General features: G+C 43.2%; 1 protein-coding gene across 2 annotated transcripts in view; it reads left to right on the top strand.

Annotated features, from left to right (window-relative positions):
* The first annotated feature begins 7,702 nt into the window (after positions 1–7,702).
* CLIP4 (CAP-Gly domain containing linker protein family member 4) overlaps positions 7,703–11,520 on the top strand; it is a 32,603-nt gene continuing 28,785 nt past the window's right edge. Inside the window, exons 1-3 of one of the 2 annotated variants that reach the window (XM_065058668.1) lie at positions 7,703–7,832; positions 8,835–8,893; positions 11,140–11,201. The gene's annotated coding sequence lies outside the window, so the exon portion shown is untranslated. Of the gene's footprint in view, positions 7,833–8,382; positions 8,402–8,834; positions 8,894–11,139; positions 11,202–11,520 lie in introns of those variants that run through there. The other variant, XM_065058670.1, reaches the window with a different exon arrangement.

Below are 11,520 nucleotides of genomic sequence, written 5' to 3'. Positions count from 1 at the left end.
ATTCCATACCATGGGATGTCATGCTCAGTATAGATTCTGGGGGAAGCTGGCCAGGAGAATGGCTGCTCAGTAACTGGCTGAGTATCAGTTAATGGATGGTGAGCAATTGCATTGTGAATCACTTGCATTATTATTATTATTATTATTATTATTATTATTATTATTATTATTATTATTATTACTATTACTATTACTATTACTATTACTATTACTATTATTATTATTATTATATCATCATCATAATTATTGTTGTTGTTGTTATTATTAATTATTTTCCCTTTCTGTCCTATTAAACTTTGTCTTAACCCATGAGGTATACTTTTTTTTCTTCCCAATTCTCTCCCCCATCTCCTGACGTCGGGGGTGAGCAAATGGCTGTGTGAGAAGTTTAGCTGCCTGCTGAGCTAAACCGCATGAGAAGTTGCAGGATTTAAAAGAGCAATGTGCATAAATGCTCACATCAGATCTTAAAAATTTAAGGTTTGTATTTGTGGATGATTTCTGTGGAAAGTGCACTCTGATCACTGAGGAATTACAAAGTGTTTGAGTGATAACAGCAGCTTTAAAGAGCTATTTTGCACTGAAAGAACCCTGCTTTTTCTTCTTTTATATCAGCAAACTGAATATAGCAAGGGAGCTGTTCATATTGTTGGCCTAGATATCACTAAGTAAATAAGAAATTGCTGCTTTTTATTTCAGCTTCTCCTGCAGAGCTGGTGCTGTTGTGGGAGATGGAGTAGATTCTCTCTTTTCTGTAACCACTAACAGAAATACTTACAAAGTTTCATACTATTTCCCCTGTGGAAACCTGTTGACAATGGTAAGGAATAGGAGTATTATGGTTTGAAGGAAATCTGGTTGCAAAGAATTAAGTGAACCCAGTGAGTCTATTCAGAGCCTTTATTAGTGGTGATGGTACAAGTGAAAGACAAAATTCATATTGGCTCTGGGTCAAGGATGAACTTTCCACAACTGGCTGTCTGAAGCTCAATTTATGCCTTCTCTTCTTTTATTTCTAAGTAGGTTGCTTCAGACTGATTGCATGAGACAATAAATATGAACTCAATGTTTTCGAAAACCTGTTTTGCAAAAGCAGAATCTATTTTTTTTTTTTTTTAACAGCAGCAGGACAAGAAAAAACAAGTTGTTGGAAACAGGCAGGAAACCGGTTTTGTTCTCCAGCAAAAATACTTTATAAAGAACTAACAGAAGAAGAAATATAAACAGAAAATTAAAGAGTTCTGGGTGTTTGCTTGCTCAGGGCTGTTGACACACCCAAGATGACCCAAAGGAGTAGAGAAAAATTGTGAGTTTAATGCCACTTGAGGTCAGCAGTAGTTTTGTGAGATATATTTACATTTGTCTATTATTTTTGGAATATTTATTCTGGTCACTTGGTCATAGTTTCTCTTTGCTAAGAATGCCATGGATATTTAAAAGCTTGCTATCTGTTGTAACTAATACATTCAATGCTGCTTTCAACGGTTAAGACAGCGACTGCCAAAAGGTAAGAGTTAGGAGTAAGAATTGTGCGAAACAGCATAAAGCTTTAAGTACGGATTTCCAGAGTTATGCAAATCTAGAAAATTGAAAGGGGACAGTCTCATTAGCCCAGGCAGTGGTTGGATCAGTTCCCACAAGTGGAAGCAGGTTTGTGCTTGCAGTTTCAAGGAAAGTGAGTTTCTACAAGGTGAGGGACTGGCAACTCAAGAGGTAGGCAGTGTCATTTCTAGTGGAAGGTGGTACGTGGACTTGGGATCTAGAAATGAGGTCCAGGTGACTCATATTCCTGAAAAATATCCCAGGATGCTATAGAAAAAGGAGCAGTTATTTAGCCTCCTGCCTCTCCCAGTTCCTGGTGGATTCCCTCACCTAAATCACTCAGGGTTTCCCTGAGAGCAGAGATAACACAGCATTCCTCCTGGCTCCTCCCGCAGAATGTCTCCAACCACGCTGTGCACTGACAGCTGTGTGAAACCACGTCAAACCCACGGGTGGATGCAGCGTGGCAGCTGCGAGTCCTAGTGCATGTGTGCAGAGCAGGTGTTTACTCTGGAGAGAAGATGATATTTCACTGCTGGGGCACTAATGAGAGAGGAGCCAAGTGGCTCTTGCTGAAGTGCAAGGAGGCTAAAGGCTGTGGATCCAGAAGCAGTGGATGTGATCTGAGAAGCTGGCATACCTGGCAGAAACTGGGAAGGGCAATGTACACAGCAGGGTCGTGGCTAAAGCTCGAAGGGAAGAAGGGCGGCATATCCCTTGGGAAATAATGGGCAGGGCTGGAAAAACTGACAGTAACCAGTGGCCTTTTTTGTAGGAGAGAAATATCCTGATTGTGGGTGGATGCACGGCTTCCTTGTTCCACACCCAGCTCTGAGGGTAGCTCCTGCAGTATCCATGGTCTTTTGAACACTCTTGCTGTCCTGAAGCCACACTGAAAGCGGTACATAAGTGTGCTCCCTTTCAGAACCTCTCTGCTGCCCTAATTCTTACTCTGGAGTGGCTCTGCTCGAAGCTGCAGTGTCTTCCAAAGCCACTTAAATTATCCCTTTCCTCTGACACATACATTTGTGAAGATGAAGGAATTGGTTAGTAATGCCCAAGAAGTGAAATAATATTTTAGTTAAAATAAGCTTATTGTTCACAAGCATTGTTTCCATGTCTTCCCTCTGAAGTTGCCAGAGCTGCTGCTGCCCATTGTTCTGAGTTCTCCAGGTGCTCTGCAACTCTGCTGCCCATGGCAGCACCGAATGAGTCAGACAGGATAAGCTGAACAGGCTTGAATTTAGACTCATATCCTGGCACGTAGGAGGTGCTGAAAAAGATATTGTGAAAAGGTACAGCATGAGGTTTAAATATATTTTTTTAAAATTTCCATTGCAGGGCCCAGGCGTGGAAGTCAGGACAGGCAGGACTTTTCTCAGGCAATGGTGTCCAGTCTCCTTTGCAGTTGCAGAACTAAGTCACAAGATTCACTCTATAAGCTAAAATGTTTGGATTTTTTGCCTTTAATGCTCCAACCAGAAGGATGTTCTAGAACACAAGATGGTTTGTTAGGTGCTTGTTTCCATTTCTTGCATAAAAGCATTCACACAGAGTTTTATCCTCGCATTCAACATTACCTTTGAATTCACACAGCATTTTCCATAGTTTATGGCAGATGGCAACCCCACCTTGCCTCAGCTTTCATTCTGCTGCATTAAACAAGCCATGTTCTGGTAACCTCCTAAACCAGATTGTCCTTTTCCTTGACTGTGCTAACAAACAATCTCTGGACATGCTAGGTTAGCTGCCTCCTGCTGAAAAAGGGTGGTCAGAACTGCATACAGTTTCCCAAGGGGATGGCAAAACCTGCTGGCATGAATACTTCCCTGCCATGAGTCTCCAGTTATGCATCCTAAGATAAGTGTTTGCTTTTCATGCCATTGCATCACATTGGTAATGATGTGCATTGTGTAACTGTTGACTACAATTGCAACTTTTTCTTCTTCAGTCACTTCCATAAGAAGATCCTATACATCAAACTTATTAGTTTATTGCTTTTTAACAGCTTTTTTTTTTGTCTCATCTGTTTTCTGTTTCTTTTGCCAAAATCACTAAAGGAAAATATGAAAAAAGTAAGTTCCAAGAAAATATCCCAGGATGCCGTTGGTAACCTCCCTCAGTCCAGTACTTTCCATTCATCTTAACACTGTTTCTGTCTGTGCTTGCACTTCAATTGAAATTCTCCTAAATTCTAGTCTTCTCCAGAATTGCTAATAATTTCCATTTCAGGCACTTCACTACAGTCCATTATTCAGTATCAGCCATAAGATTTTTCCCAGAACATCAAGAATCTCGAAAAAAGCAGATATCAACTGCCAATAGTAAACTCACATTTGATCTCGCTTACATCCATGTCTTTGTGCTTCAAACTCTCTCTAAAGTACCCTTGAGGTGAAAATTGCAGGCCTGCATTTTCCTGGATTACAATTTTTCTTTGCCTTTTCTAAGTATGAAACATTTCTAAGAAATGGAAGAATTATCTCAGCTTTTCTCTAGCCATCTGGTCTCATGTTTACCATCGCAGCTCCATGTTCCACTGCCTTCAGTTTTCAAGTCTCTGTGATCTGAGAGCACTTACAGCTCTTGACTTTTCCAGTACTTCACTTGAGGTAATTTCCACTTGTCCTTCCCATTATTTGCCCTGCCTACCTTCCACAATTAATATTATCACTGGGAAAAACAGCAACAAAAACTGGTTCCAAGCATTAGTTGTATTTACTTCATTATGACCCACATTGAGCATAAAAATACAGCAAAACTTGTCTGAGTTTTTATCCAGGTCAAATTCCCCTCAAGTAGCCTGGGCTCAAGCCATATTGTTAGCAAACGAGACACATAACCATGGACATAGTTATATGCGGTGCTTTTATTTCAGCGCTGGGAAACCAGGGGTTCGCACCCAAAGCTGGCACAAAGATAGCACAGATAGCATGCACACGGTTTATACCTAGTCTTCACTGTCCTTGAGAAAGCTTGCAGCCTAGATAGATCACAGTCATGGATGCAATCTGAGCTTTATTTTTCGACACTTTATATCCATTCATTCCTAATTTATTCAATATTTCAATTGTTACCTGGATGCAGAGTTCTTGGGTCTCAGCAGCAATCAGAATATCATCCACGTATTGCAGCAACAAATACCATTGTTGGGGAATTCCGATATGCCGATGTGGCCTCTTGTAGTCCACTCCTCGAGCTCTTTGGTTAGTTGATTCCCAAAGATAGTCGGACTATTCTTAAATCCTTGTGGAAGGCGTGTCCAGGTTAATTGGGTCTTTCTTCCGTTGTGTGGATTTTCCCACTCGAAAGCAAATAACTTTTTACTTTCCTGGTCAAGGTGTATGCAGAAGAAAGCATCTTTTAAATCAAGTACTGTAAACCATTTATATTCCTCTTTCACAGATGTTAACAAGGTATATGGATTTGCAACTACGGGATGTATATCCTTAGTGATCTGGTTTATTGCCCGTAAGTCCTGGACTAATCAATAGCTACCATCAGGTTTCTTTACTAGAAAAATCGGAGTATTATATTCTGATTCACATTCTTCTAGAATTCCATATTTCAAAAATTTCTCAAAGATGCTATTCCTAATTTAGCTTCTAATTTCAACGGGTACTGCTTCAGTCGTACTGGTTTAACATCTTCCTTCAGCTCCACTTTCACAGGTTTAGCTGCTTTTGACCTCCCGGGTATGTCAGTTTCCCATACTGTGGGAATCACTGCGTCTTCTACTGCCTGTGGTATCTTTACAATTGGATTTTCCTTTAATAGTAAAATTTGTCCTACCTTTGACTCCAGAATTTTCATTACCAAATCTCCATCCTCAAATGTTATTATGGCATCTAATTTAGTCAGCAAATCTCGTCCTAAAAGAGAAACTGGACAATCTGGAACATATAAGAACTCGTGGGTTAGTTCCTTTTCTCCAAAACACAAATCCAAGGGTTGTAGGAATGGCCGTACTTCCTCCTTCCTTGTGGCACCAATTGTTGTAGCTCTGTGACCTACCGCCCCCTGTAAGGAATTCAGTACAGACTAAGTAGCCCCTGTGTCTACTAATTCCAATTAGCTGAACAATAGTTACATCCCTCAGCTCCTACCTTTTGTAACTTCTTACAGATGTCAATAAACAGCATATTAAGCATCAATCCCTGACATTAATTTTAGATCCAAATCAGTCTATCCACAGAACAACACTAACTGCAATACAGCTAACTCAATTTACTTTCATGTGTACAGATGCATCTGAAGGGGGAGCAAGGTGGTACTTTAGTAACAGAACCTGTTCTTATTTTGTAATTATTTCCCCAAACAAATTCTTTTGGTACCAAATATAAACGTACAAACTAAAATACTGAGCTCAGACACGCAAACCGAATACCGAGTTCAAATACACAAACAGATCACAATTACACTTCTTTTTATGCATAAACTGTCCAAACTCAGCCTCCTTCTAATGTTTCAGTAAGCAATTTGACGGTGATACGTTTGAATTGGACATATCAACAAACAAACACAAATACAGGAACCGAACCAGACCAGAACAAGTACAGAAACAAATACAAGAACCAGATCAAATACAGGAACCAATACAGGAACCAGACCAGAACAAATTCAGAAACCAGGATTCAGGAACCAGACTGGAACAAATACTGTAACCAGGATTCAGGAGCCAGACTGGAATAAATTCAGTAACCAGGATTCAGGAACCAGACCAAATGTCGAACCTGCAGAGGTTTCCCTCTCTCTGATGGACGGCGCCTATAGGCTTTACCAATCAGGAGCTCACTGCCCTACCGAGCGTGGCTTTCGCCGCGTCTGACCGGCAGGCTACCAGGATTCAGGAACCAGATGTTGGGTACCCAAATAATAATAAAAGCACCTTCTTACCAATCAGAGGTCCGTCGAGAGCAGCGGAGGGTCGGTCGCGTCCGATGCGCTCCCCAAGAATACCTCGGTGCTAGCCGGAGCAGGATCAAGACGCGATCCACCTCAGCAGTGCCCACGAGGTCCCATCTGGGTCGCCAAAATGTTAGCAAACGAGACACATAACCACGGACGTAGTTATATGCGGTGCTTTTATTTCAGCGCTGGGAAACCAGGGGTTCGCACCCAAAGCTGGCTTCGACCACTGATTCGAACTCCACTACATTTATACAATTTGGTTACATACATATTCATTAGGGTTACAACGTATGTATTGCATATTCCTCAGATTACACAACTATTTCACAGTATCAGTTGCAACACCTTGGAACTACTCTAAGCATGCGCAGTGTCCTCTGGTGGTCGTTCAGGGGGTCTTCAGGATGAAGTAAGGAGTCTTCTTCACCGGTGTACTTTTCACCTCTTGTCACTGCACATGCGCGCTATTCCTATGTTCACTGTGAAATCATGTAAAATTCTTGGGTTTCTTAGATGTGCATTCTCAGCACATCCTATCCTTTCAAGATAAGATAAGGACTAACTGAGGACTAACTTTCAGTTCTCTTTTTGTATACAACCTGCAAAGCCCCAAGATAAGGTAAGAATCTTGGATGTAGTTTACAAAACTTAGTTACAACTGTAACAATATGAAAATGGGTTTACCACCACACGCATTTCTTAGAGATTACTGATTTTTGGATTTAGATCCTCATTAGGTTTAGAGGAACGGATGAGCACCCCCTGAAATGCCTTCTTGGAAGCTGCTACTTTCGTTCCTCCAGCTGGTTAGTGAAATAACTGGGAAATGCAGAATTCTGAGTTCGGTGCTTAAATCTAGCAGCGATTACGTGTGACCTTCGGCCAGTCCCTTTCACGCAGCTGTGCGTGCAGGAACACGTTACGGTGTTAAGCACCGACGAATAGTGTGCACCCGAAACCGTCAGTTTCGGGTCAGAAACGTCAGAAGCCGCCGTCTCCATTTGCGCTCCCTCTTCTCCCAGCCGCCACTCCAATCCCAGTATTTCCAGCGTTCCCTCCCGCTGTTCTGCCGCCGCTCCGGAATTACCCGAACACCCACGATCCGGGCCGAGCAGCCGCCAGACCCGGCCCGCGCTGCCCGCCGGCACCACGGGGACAGGCCCCGCGGCGGGGCGGGGCGGGGCGAGGCCGGCGGTGCTGGCAACCGATAGGTCAGTGGGCGGGGAGGGGCGGGGCGAGGAGGGCGGTGCTGGCAGCCGATAGGCGGAGAGGGGCGGGGTGGAGGTCGCGCAGGGGCGCGAGGATGGGTCCTCGCTTGGTTCCCTCAGCTGCGGGCGGGCGCGGGAGGTCCCGGCCGTGCTCCTCCCTGCCGGGAGCAGGTAGGCCTTGGGGGGGCGGCCGCGGTCCCGCACCTTCTGCGGGAGAGCGGGACGGGAGCCGGCGGCCTCCCCGTGCTCTCCCGCCCTGCTTCCGTGCGGGGTGGGGGCGGGGCGGGGCGGGGTGGCGGCGCGGGGGCCGCCGCAGCGGGCGGGCCGAGCCCGGCCCTGGCCCCCGCCGCTGCGGACACACGGCGGGCCGGGTTGCGTAGGGCAGGGCGGGAGCGGGGCTTGTTGGTGCGGTGGCCTGGCGGCTCGGTGAGGTGTCACCGAGTGCCCCAACCCGCGAGGCGGCGGCCGCGGCCGGAACCCCCCGCTCCCGGGGTTCACTCTGATAACCAGCCCGTGGCCGGGCCGGACCGGCGTTTGCTGCGGGAGCTACCGAGGGAAGCTCGGAGGGGCAGAGACAGCGCGGCCCGCTCTGAAGCTCTGTGAAACTGGCAGCTTCTCCAGACCAAGCGCTGTGTTGCAAGAGGCCCCGCACGCCAGCTGAAAAGCCAGTCTGGGGTGTACATGTACACACGTAACGTCTCTGCCCTTCTGCTGTAAATGTTATAAAGCCAGCAGATAGTGTATGTGCAAGAGTCTTGCTTTCTGAACTTAGCTTTAGTTCTTGAGTGCATATAAGTACACAATAAGTAGTCCATTATATGTGCTTATTGTCAAAAATAACATCACATTCATGACAACTTCTGCTGTCAGACCCCCAGTGCAATTGCATTTAATACCTTGACGTGCTTTAGCATTTTATAGCACTTCCAGGAAAACTTTGTGCTGTAACACATATTGCAAAATCTGGAGTACAGGAAAAAGTTGGATCCTGTATTATACAACTATTTTTTTTTTTTTAATCTATATATGCAGTGGTAGCTCTCTGTAATGTGTGGATATCAGGAATCCTGTAGTTGCTCTTCAATCTTGCCAGCATAAGTGTATGCTTATTTGATGGCTCCTTCAAGTTTTCTTGATTTTTTTACCAATTATATTTATATTTTTCATTTTCAGATTAAGTTCAGTTAGTTGAGTTGAGTTCTTCAGTTAGAAGAACGTATGGCTGTCAAACGGTAAGCGTGCTACCCTGTGCTGTGCTAAACTACTTTTAGTGCTAGTTTGGCAGTACTGCGAACAGGAGATTTCTGTCCTTTCATTTAATTTCTCTAACCATTTCCTGCTGTTTGTCTAAACATCTCCTACTAATGCAGGGAAATCTTCTGGAAGACCTTCCATTCTGTTTCACCAGGACATCCCACCTGAGTCCACATACCTTGGATATTATTAATACCTCAGGCAGTTTTTTTATGCTCAGAACAGACGTTACTCTGAGTACGATGTTTTTTTCCCTTCCTTTGGAATAGTTTTCAACCTTTTGCTTTCCTTTTGCCTTTCTAGGTATGCGTGTGTGAAATTAACTGGTTGTGATGTTCTTGTGCCTGAGCTAGCAGGCTCTGGAGGTTGTCATGGGTGCACAGCATGTTGCCTTGACATTGCACGGTTCAGTAATGTGTCATGACGTGCTAATATTATTTCTGGATCCAAATTAAGATCCTATGGTGGAAGGATGTGCATGCTTGGGCCAGGGGGTGTTGGCACTCATGTGAACCTGGGAAGTCATTCTTTACGGTGCTGGGTGGGCACATGCATTGTAGCATTTGGGTCTTCATGTCACCTGCCCAATGACAGGGCTTTTTTCCCTGCCTGCTTTGCTTTGGTAGCTTGCGTGCTGAATTCTTTTCACTCATGTGACAGGTTGTATTTTCCCCTCTGGCCCCTCAGAGTAAGAGGTGTCCTGGATACTTGCAAATGCACAGATTCTCTTCTGTTCAGTCTGCTTTTCTGTGTGCAATAAACAATCTTTTTTGGTATTAATTTTCAAATGTCTGTGATGATTTCTAGTTGTTGCAGCTTTCGTTATTGTACTTTACAAATCTCACCTCTTCCTGTTACCATTGGCTTAATCAGATCTGGCTACTTTTCATGGTGTTTCTTTTGTTTCCTCACTTTTGCACTGGCAGCGCTGTGCAAAAAGCTTACAATTGCTTTCCTGTCTTTTTCTGACTTAACAGGTTCAGCTGTCATCTCTTCTACGCTCATGCATATTACTTGTTCCTCTGTGCATTTCGTGAGAGTGTCTGATGTGCTACCTGTGCAAAACTGTAGTGGATTCATGCATTTTACAAAGCTTTGCTCTGTTTTGTTTTGTCATAGTCTCTGAACAAATACCAGAAGGCAGCAAATTTATTTCACTCTTGCCCTGCCAAAGAGATTTAGTGACTTGGAGCTTAAGGGACTTTCTAGTCCCTCATATGAGAAAGTCGTTGCTGTCATGTTTATGATGACTATAAAGCCATTCAAAATGTAAACTCTAATTTCTCCTTACTGGATGAAAATAATAATTGAAATAATTAATAATATTTTTGGCCTTGTTGAATCTAAGAATGCTTAAGCTGATGCAATTTGATAATGCTGTGGGAAGAAATAGTCCTGCCTTTCCCAATGGCCTCTCTCTTGATCTTAGTGTTGTGCCAGCACATGCATTTATACAGTTGCATAAGACTGAAGAAATAAACTAGTTGGAGAAAAATGAGCAGTTTTCATCTGGATCTCTTTTCCGAGTTGAGGATAGGGTGAACTGTTCATGGCGTCCAAGAAGAGAAGGTTTTCATTTATTTATTTCAAGTTTAGCATCTGTAATTCACTGTTAAAATGATTTTTGTATTAGAATGTGGATTATGAGAGGTTCCCAAATAGTGTGATAAACTTATTTGGGGAAATACTAGAGTAAATCTATTCGCTTAGCTGCTTGTGTGTAGGATACAACCCCCAAAATGAGTCTACTTATAAGTCTACTACAGACTACTTTTTCTTTTGCCTGTTTACTCATGTGTACAGGTTAAATATAATAAAACCAAGCATACCTTAATGCTCCACGAATTATTTCTGTCAAGGAAACTGGCTAAACGAATTCCTGAGTAGAGAGTGCTGTATAGCAATCTCCAGAATAAAATTGTAGGTTGTCTAGTAGAAGCACTACTTTTACCCTGAGTATTTGACCATGAAAGTTCAAGATGCAGAATTCCAGTTTTTCAAGTGTAAGCTATAGTCTCTGATAGGGCAATAATGCCTGTTTCTATTAAGAATAATGTTTTTTGTTATTTGTTGCTGAATTTGCCTGACTAGATGTCTTACAGTGGTAACCAGCTCTAATCTGGTCTTAGTAAGTGAACCATAACTAGAATGTCACTTGACCTGGTTGTTAGGAAAATGTCAGTATAACTTTGTACAGCCATTTAATATTTCTTCCGTCTCCTAGATTGCGCTAAGGCCTGAAAAGTTGTCTGGAAACAACATCAGGGTGGAGGTTACAACACTGTGGTAAGTGTGCTATATTAAAACATAGAAGGGAGAAGCTGGGAAAGGAGCTGATACGGAATCGTGAGTCCAGGAGTGAATCACTCGGTGATGAATTGTCTGCAGCTTTGTGTGGGAAGATTAAAGTGGTGAGAACTTTAAAAGAGGAGAAGGCAGTAGCTGGTAGCATATGCTTCCTCACTGTGAAGGGAAGGAATATACATGCAGAGTATGAGGAAAGGTAATTGAGCTTCACATTTTCATAAAGCTATAAAATATACCAATCTATTCGTCATCACTGTGTGCTTGCTAATTATAGCATTACTATTTTCATGACTGCTCA

Source organism: Columba livia, chromosome 3 (assembly GCF_036013475.1).
Source record: "Columba livia isolate bColLiv1 breed racing homer chromosome 3, bColLiv1.pat.W.v2, whole genome shotgun sequence".
Taxonomy (NCBI): Eukaryota; Metazoa; Chordata; class Aves; order Columbiformes; family Columbidae; genus Columba; species Columba livia.
This window is presented reverse-complemented; position numbering and strand designations above follow the sequence as displayed.